A 9,439-nucleotide genomic window follows, 5' to 3' on the forward strand; every position below is an offset into this window, starting at 1 on the left:
CGTAAGGGATAGTGGCTTGGTCAATGCCACGTGTTATTCTGGGGATTTTTTTCGGAGGTGGGGATTGTTCTTTGCCTCTTTGGCCGACGATGACGACACAGTCTTTTTTTTCTTTTTCTTTTTCTTTTTTCCTTTTACACTTTGTACTGGTGTTTGTTGTTGCAGGCATGGGACCCACATTGATGCCTAACATCATTGTACATAACAACAGAACTTGGGAGTGGGGGACCTTATGTTTTAAAACATGCTTGCCATAATATAATTTTTTATTTTAAGTTTTGTGATTCTAACCACATAACTTAATTTGTCATATTTTATTATATATATTAATATATTATAAAAATATTTTTCTTATAAAAATTATTTAAAATACGTGAAATCAACTTATATGATTAAAAATGATAAAATAAAAAAATAAAAACAGCATTATTCGACTTTTAAATATTTCACTAAAAAAAATTTAGTTTTGTTATTGTTGTCAAGAATGAATCATATAATAATTCGCTAAAAGGATTTTTGTGGAACAAAAGAAAATCTCAAAGTGTGACCAAATATCTGAAATAAATCACTAAAAGTATGGTAGGAGCTGATTGATGAGATGAGATGAGATGAAAGTTAAATAAAATATTGTTAGAATATTATTTTTATAATATTATTTTTTTATTTAAAATAAATAAATTATTTATTATATTTTGTATGTGAAGTTGAAAAAATTATAATGATGAGATAAGAAGAGATGAATTGAGAATATTTCTCAATCCAAACAACTCGTGTCATTCAATATTGAGAAATTATATTTGCAATCTCTAAATAGGGATTGCATATGCAAGTCCTTCATTAAATAGAAAAAAATATCATTTTGATAAGAATATTATTGTAATTTTGAAAAAATCTAAATATAATTAACTAGACTTGCAATGCAATCTCCATTTGAAGACTATACGTAATATTACTCTTCAATATTTATCTCTAAAAAGAGAGATTCATAAATTAAACTAGGCTAAAGCTTTCAACAAATCATCATTTGGTTATATCCTGCAATCATGGATGTTATACGAAACCGGCCAAATCTCTTCATCCATATAAATTTAGAATATTTATCCAATCAGTTATTTTGCTTTTAAGCCGATAGGTAAAATATACTATTCACATCACTTAAATGATAATATTTAATTTCTAAAATTTAAATCTTAAAATTTATATTCCAAATCAAATTATATCATGTAAGTACTTTATTAAGTAAGCTCTACGCATGATGGGCCAGTTTGAGAATATAATTTTTCTTATCCAATTATTTCCGGCATACAAAATAGTTGTAATAGGAGTAATGCTACTTATCATTTCAACTTCCATCATCTTATGATGTAGCATTAGGTAATTGAAAATTATTTATTATATTTCACTTGCGAACTTACCATTTAATGCCATATCATGGAATGATGGGAGTTAGGATGATGAATAGATTTTTTATTGTGATATTGTTCCTATTAAAATATGAAGAACAAGATTCACGCAATGAACAACTACGTGATAAGAATTAGAGAGGCATAACAGTATTGGAAAAAACGGAGGATGTTCCATTAGAAAGTTAAGAGTTCTAACTTATTTTTCTTAGAAATATGGACAAACACAGAAAACAAAGACAGACTTCCCCAATGCCAATTAGATGACAGACCAATCACAAAGCCATTAACTGAATAATACACTAGCTCACATCATTTGAAACCATGTAATATTACATGCTCAAATTATATACACAGGCGGCGGATCTGTCAAAGGAACACAGGCTGTACGTACGTAAAGACTACAAACAAATAATCATTACAAGAGACGGGTTATTTACGTTAAAAATAATTATTTATGATGAGAATAGATTTATTTTGATAAAAAATAATAATTATTATTTTTTATAAGAAATAATTAACAATAAATAAATAGTAATTTTTTTATAGTGATTAATAATGTCGATTATAGTACAAAGGAAAAACTAGAAAGAAATTATCATGTAATTTGATTCAGTACTTTAATGGTTTTTAACAGGAAAAAAAAAAGGGAAGACTTACCCAACAAGTACCATTCTAGAGCAATCAAACGGTTGGGTTGCATGCGCTAAAGAGAAGAGTCTTTGTAGACGAGTCAAATGATGAAGAGTCACCCATGCATGCATTATGGAGTGGATGGCGGTCATGATCACTAATTCAGTAATTCGTGTAGGGTTTTCGGACAATTCATTGCAAGTGAAGGAAAATTAATGACCGATCGAGGAAGATAATGGGCCTGGGATCCGTACGTGATTGATTAGAGGAAAGCAAAAGCAATCTTTACTTTGAAAAGATGATGAGAATTGTCTTGCAAATGCTAGAATGGTTCAAGGCTAAAAGATTTGGGTGAAGCGAATGAAGGCAAAGTAGACGTTGATGATGCCGAGAAAGCAATAGATTTATCTTTCAAAAGTAATATATACATATACATATATATATATATATATAAAATAAAGAAAGGACAATGAATGGAGAGAGGTGCAATATAAATTACGAAGAGAATTAGTAAAGATATAAAAAGATTATATAAAAAATTATGTTAAATATAATCACTTTTGCGTGATCAGTGAAATACACAAAAAATACGTAAAAGTGACTCTACACAATTTTTGTTATATAAAAGTAAACATATAAACTGACGTGATTTCATATGATCCATTAGATCTATTTTACAATAAAAATAATTTTACAATCTGATGTAATACATTAAGTCACCTCAGTTTAAAAGTTTATTTTTTTATAATCCTTTTTATAGCTAAAATATTCTCAATTATGAAACACAAAGTTAAAATTATATATACAATATATAAAATTTTATTATCCATTTTCAGCTCGACTCTATGTGTTTACAAATGGACAAAGAATAATAGCTTTCACTTGGATTATGCAACGAGCTTTATAATATTACTCAGTAACTTTTAAGTTAAGATGGTCATAATTATGTCACATTATGTAATCATAGTAATCGCTCGTCGTGGGGCTCACATAGGGTGGATGTAAATTTTCTTTTTTTTTTTTTAACCCATAACTTCCATCATTACTTCAACCGCCAAAAAGGATTTAATGGGTGTGTACTCCTTAAACTCTCACATAATTGGTTTCTTTTTAACTTCAAAATAAAGGAAACAAAGGTCAATTGACCAACCAATGGCATCCCATCAGCATTCCAACCAGCTGACTTATGGCACTTCATGACCTGTAGAGTGAATAATGGTCTAAAAGCATACAAGTTCAGATAAGTCGGCCATTCCTCGAGAGATATATATTTGATTAGTGAGTTTTATTATACATCAGTTATTATGTTTTTTGTACTTTAAATTTGACAGTTTTTTATTTTTTATTTTTTTATTTTTATATATATATATATGTAAGACCCATTACTCATCACTCTAATTTCAATCTCTCTCTCTTCAAGCTCTCTCTCCTCAAGTTTTCTCTTCTCATGTTTCTTTCGAGCGGGACTGAGATAGAAGAGTTGGGGCAAGAACCGATTTACTTGTTAGTGAATCCAATTTACTACATAGAATGTGAGATGTAAGGTAGTAAATAATAATTAATGAGGTTATTTATTCTTGACTAAATATATATATATATATATATAACTTTTCTAAGTGAATTCTTAGAGCTATGGGATTTATTTTTATGTTAAATAGTTAATCATAAATTTCAAATAGTTTAAAAAATTATATCAATAAACGTTAATAAATTTGAAGTTTTAAAGGTTTATATCACTTCATCTTTTTTCCTCTACAATATTTTGCTTGATTTTTCCTCGTACTCTAATTTAATAAAATTAGTAATAGGAAAAAGTCACGTTCAAACAACTGTACAATCAAGTTATGAACATAATTAAAAAAATATAGAATATAGCTAACAAGGATTAATCTTAAAACAAATAATATGTAAAAGCAACTTTAGTTCTCTCCAACCAAAAGTTGTCATATTTAGGGGTGTCTATGATACGACTAATGAATTTGACACGAGCACGATGCAGATTAATAATCCTGTTTAAATTTTATATAAATAAGTTTGAGTCAAAACGAATTAATCTGATAAGATATGATTAATAAACGAGTCAATTACAAGTCAACTCACGAAACTCGAAATTAACCTGTATAATAAATAAATTTTATTTTCAAATTTCATAAATGTTTAGTTTTTTATGTCTTCATTGTTGTTGGGATGTAATATTAATGGTAATATTTTACTATTTACTATCTCAAACTATTAAACTTTGATCTATAATTTTATTTTATGAAAATATTAATTTTCTTATATATCATTGGTTTGGATATTGACCATAAAATATTTTATCGTAGATCCAAATGTAATTATGAACAATTCATATAGTTATCATTGTGTTATATATATGAAATTATATTAATTGGATAAAAAATAAATATACTAGTCGGCTTGATCTATTTATATGACACAAGTTAAATCATGAGTTGAAACGGGTTAAACAGATTTATACGAGTTAAATGTGTTATGTCCAAGTTAATCCAATAAGAGTTTATTATTAAACGAATAATGTAAGTCTTATCCTAACTTGTTATTTATATAAATAGTGTTAAGACTTTAAGATCTGACCTATTTAATTAAAATGATTCTTATTCGGATTGATCCATATAATCCATCAAAACTTGACATGATACAAACATAACCCATCAACACAAATTATTACTCATAATGGTATCAATGTTTTCATGAATAAGCACCCATACATACTCAAAACACAAATTTATAAAAAAAACTTCAAGAAAGAAAGAAAGAAAGCAACTACCAACCAATGCCAAACGAATTTCGACGAAGTACGACCACCACCACTGAGCAGAAGTCAGATTGATGGTGATTACTCCCTCTCCCACTCGAAGTGGTGACTAGATATGGAGTATTAAAAATAATTAGTGTTAGAAACTTTAAGATTTATGTTTTATATTTTAGTGTTATAGTTTAGATCTAAATAACCATGTGATGCATTTTTTTTAAAATTGTACAATCTCGTTTGTTTTTAAAGATGAGATAAAATGAGTTGAAATTAAAATTAAAATTTGAATAAAAATTGTTAACATATATGTTTTTAATATTATTTTTGTTCTAGAATTTGATAAAATTGAATTGTTTATTTTATTTCATGTGGAAATTTAAAAAAATTGTAATGATTAGATGAGATAAGATGAGAAGATATGAGTTGAGAGGAGTTGTGAAAATAAACAAAACTCTATATATGTCTTGTGAATTAATGAAAGATGTAAAAGTCACTTTTACAATACAACCTGTTTAATGACACGATCAATTATTTTAAAGTCTTAATTCTTTCTGCACTTCGTGCGAGTACACAACTATTTTTATAGTATTTGATACAATATAATTTTTAGAGAAAATTGTTAAGAAAAGATATATGATATAACGGGTGCAATATCTTTTGAGCAAAAATTTCATGTATTGTCACTTTTGCGTATTCTTTATATATTCTATTAATATGATTGGTTGCATCATTTTTTTTAAAATAAAATAATTATTTTAACCAATCACATCAATAAAATATATAAAAAATATATAAAAATAACTGTACGTAGCAGAACTCATCTTTAAAAATGCTTCTTCAATTACACACCTGGACAATCTTTAATTGGATTCTGTCAAGTGGGCTAAGCCCAACTATAAACAATTGTAATTTTATATACAATTATAAACGTCGCGTAATTATTTTAAAAAAGAGTGAGATCTATTATTAAAAAATTAATTTTTTTTCATGTGAATCTCATATTTTATTTACTTTTTTCAAAACGATTACGCGACGATTGCATAATTTAAAATTACAAATATTTTTTCTCATAAAGTTAGTTATAAGGTAGGAAAACAATTAAGAAGATCAAGCGCATTCATTTAGGTAAAATTTTAGGTAAACGTCACTTTTTGGTATTTGACATGCACAAAGCATCCAAAAGTTTTCAAAGTCAACAATCTGCACCATAGGTGACTACAAAACTACAATCAATACATCTTGTTAATGTACAATCAGCTATCACAATAGTTTATGCACAAAGCAAATAAATAAAAATCAGCAACCTATCTAATACTAACCTAATATTAATGCAATATTTTAGCACAAAATATCATAAATTTAAGTCAATTCAGCAACATGATGCTTGCATAATATCTACAATTAGCAAGTAATTTTAAAGTAATTAATACAAATATGTGCATATTTTCATAATATCCAGCAACCTATATATGTATTTAAACATCTACAAACTATGGCCAGGCTACTCATTCATATTATCAATATCCAAGCTCGTGATTTCCATTTCTATCTTCTTCTTAAGGTATAAGTTCTGATTTGTCCCTTTTAGTTCTACTTACTGTTTACTATCTCTCCGTCATTGATATCTTTCTCACTTTTCATGTGACTTAAGACCTTGTTAAATACGCTTGGTGAAGATTATTTGTATTTCTTTTTTCTCTCATTTTCTTTTTCAACTTTCTTATCTAGAGATCTCTTAGACATTGACGGACACACTGTTCAATATTGTCGTCCCCTATTTGTATAGGCTTTGAAATAGTAGATCGGCATCCTCCATTTCTCCTTGTTGACAACTTATATGCATTTATCATTTTGGTTGGTGCATCAATAAATTTCAATAATAGTCCAAATTAAAGGTGGTTTTCTGCATTGATCGGTACAATAGATTCCTCACCAATATCGGCTATAGAAATCCTTAAAAATAATCCAAACTCCAAACCACGCAGACCCACTGCTAACCAACCTATAAAAACCCTAAAATCAACACTTAAAAAATAAACAACTCTGAATAATCCTGTAGAATCGTGCTTGATATTCCTAAAAATCTAGTAAAACGGTCATGAAATTTCTTAGTACAATCTAATATATAAGTTTATAACTAATACTCATATATAACTATACTAATAGTATAATATTAATACTATTGTATAATCTAATATATTATATAGCTATACTAATATATAAGTTTATAACTAATACTAATTTTTTTACTAAAACAGATTTTTTTAGTAGTGCAGATTTTATAATAGGAACATATTTTTAGAACAGATTTTTTGAAGCAGCTTTTTTTTTTTTATTAACAGATTTTTATTTTTAATGATAAACTTACATTTTAAAAAACCGAAAAATCAGATCAGACCGGACCGGAAACCGGTAAAACTGGAAATACCGGTTTAAGAGGGTAACCGGTACGTAATCGGTTTTGAAAAATACAAAACCGGTACATACCGGTTCGGTCCTAAATTTTGTCCAAAACCGGACCGGTTACATCCCTAATAGTAATGAAATGGTTTGAGTTAAGATATTTGAGTTGGTTTTGTAAAAAATTTGTGGATCCCATTGCAGATATGTTTGGATGTAGAAGTGAGATGAGATGATTTTAATTTTTTATGGGATTTGAAAAAGTGATGGATCCCATCAATGATTGTAAAGTGTTTTTAATGATTGATTAATATTTATGAATGTATTTTCTATTAGCAATGATCAATTATTAATTGAAAATCCCCAAACATGTTAAAATAGAAAATTCCCAAGTTTATTTTTTTTCAAATTTATTTAATTTGGAAATTCCAAAAATTATCAATTATTAATATAAAATATATCTTTCTATAGTGACCAATTATAGATTGGAAACTTCCCAACTTTATTTTTTCCTAAACTTATTTAATTCAAAAATTCCAAATTATTGAATTATGAAAAAAAATACACAATTCTAATTATAAATTACAGCTTGGAAAAGTACAGTTATTTTTTTTCAGAAATTTTTCTTAATATGAAAATTCCTATCAATTATCAATATAAAATACACATTTCTAATTATCGATTATAACTTGAAAAATTCCATACATTATTTTTTCCCAAATTTATTTAATTAGAAATTTCCCAAATTAAATTATCAATATAAAATACATCATTCTAATTATTGATTATACCTTAGAAAATTCCCTACTTTGCTTTTTTCCAAATTTATTTAATTCAAAAATTCCAAGATACTATCAATTATCAATAAAAGAATACACCATTCTAATTATCGAATATATTTCCAACTTTATTTTTTCCAAATTTATTTAATTCAAAAATAAAATCATAATATCAATTATCAATAAAAAAAGTACACAATTATAATTATTGATTATAGCTTGGAAACTTCACAGCATTATTTTTTTTCAAATTTATTTAATTCTAAAATAAAAAATAATAATATCAGTTATCAATAAAAAAAAAATACTTCATTTTAATTATCAATTATATCTTGGAAAGTGTTTATATTTATCAATAAAAAATGCACTATTGCAACCATAAAAAATTCTCAATAATTATCAATTATGAATAAGAAATACATGTTTAATGCTCACTCCTATGTGCCCATATAGGTATTGCAATCCCATCCATGATTGCAACCATAATTTGGGTCGATTCATTGGACATGCCTAGAACACAAGAAGATTTGGTCACCTCATCAACCCTAGGCCTATTTATAGGGGTATTCACATTGCTCAATCTCTGGAATAACTCATCATTGGGAGTCATCGTTCTAACAAAGTTATACAGGGCACAACACGCAGTAATGATCAACCCTTGCCTAACTGCTGAGTATCAAGGCATTGAGGTCAAAACTTGAAATTGTTCTTTCAATACACTAAATGTGTGTTCAATAACATTTTATATCCCCTAAATGAACGCACACTATTACAATCAAACCTGTGATACATTTATCTAGGATATGAGAGCATAAATCCAATAGTGCATGAAAAAACCGAATCAACTAGATAATAATAACCTGAACATACCTTAACCATAAATTGGGTTCATTACCAAATAAATAACATTACCACTCCAGGCGAAAAAATTTCTCTACTCCAATTAAATAATGTATAATATTTACCTTTGAGAGACAATGGATGGTTCCCCTTTCAACTCAAGGCATTGAGGAAGATGCGAGTATCATAGGTTGTTCCTGCCCACCTCGTGCACACAAACAAAAACTTTATATCAAAGTCACATAAACACAACACATTTTGTGCAATTCGCTGATGACAGTATCGAGAAGCGTTACTTAAAATCAACTAGTGCCCAAGCATCCATTATTGTGCTGTCCATTGCACCAATGCATTTTTGCAATAATATTGTCTTGCGTACGTCAATTAATTACTTATATTATAATCTCACTCTGAAAGTTCTTAAAGCGTTACCAATGAAATAAGATCTTACTAGATAATAATTACCTCAAACCAGTGATAATGTCAAGAATTACTTACAATATAAGGATGCGTCCCAGTTGTGTGTGTTGGTGTAATAAAATGTCTCCCAAGTTGACATAGTGCCCGCATCATTGTCTTAACATGGCGATTAATGGTTTTACTAGAATGTT

The sequence above is a fragment of the Juglans microcarpa x Juglans regia genome, chromosome 2S (genome assembly GCF_004785595.1).
Source record: "Juglans microcarpa x Juglans regia isolate MS1-56 chromosome 2S, Jm3101_v1.0, whole genome shotgun sequence".
Lineage (NCBI taxonomy): Eukaryota > Viridiplantae > Streptophyta > Magnoliopsida > Fagales > Juglandaceae > Juglans > Juglans microcarpa x Juglans regia.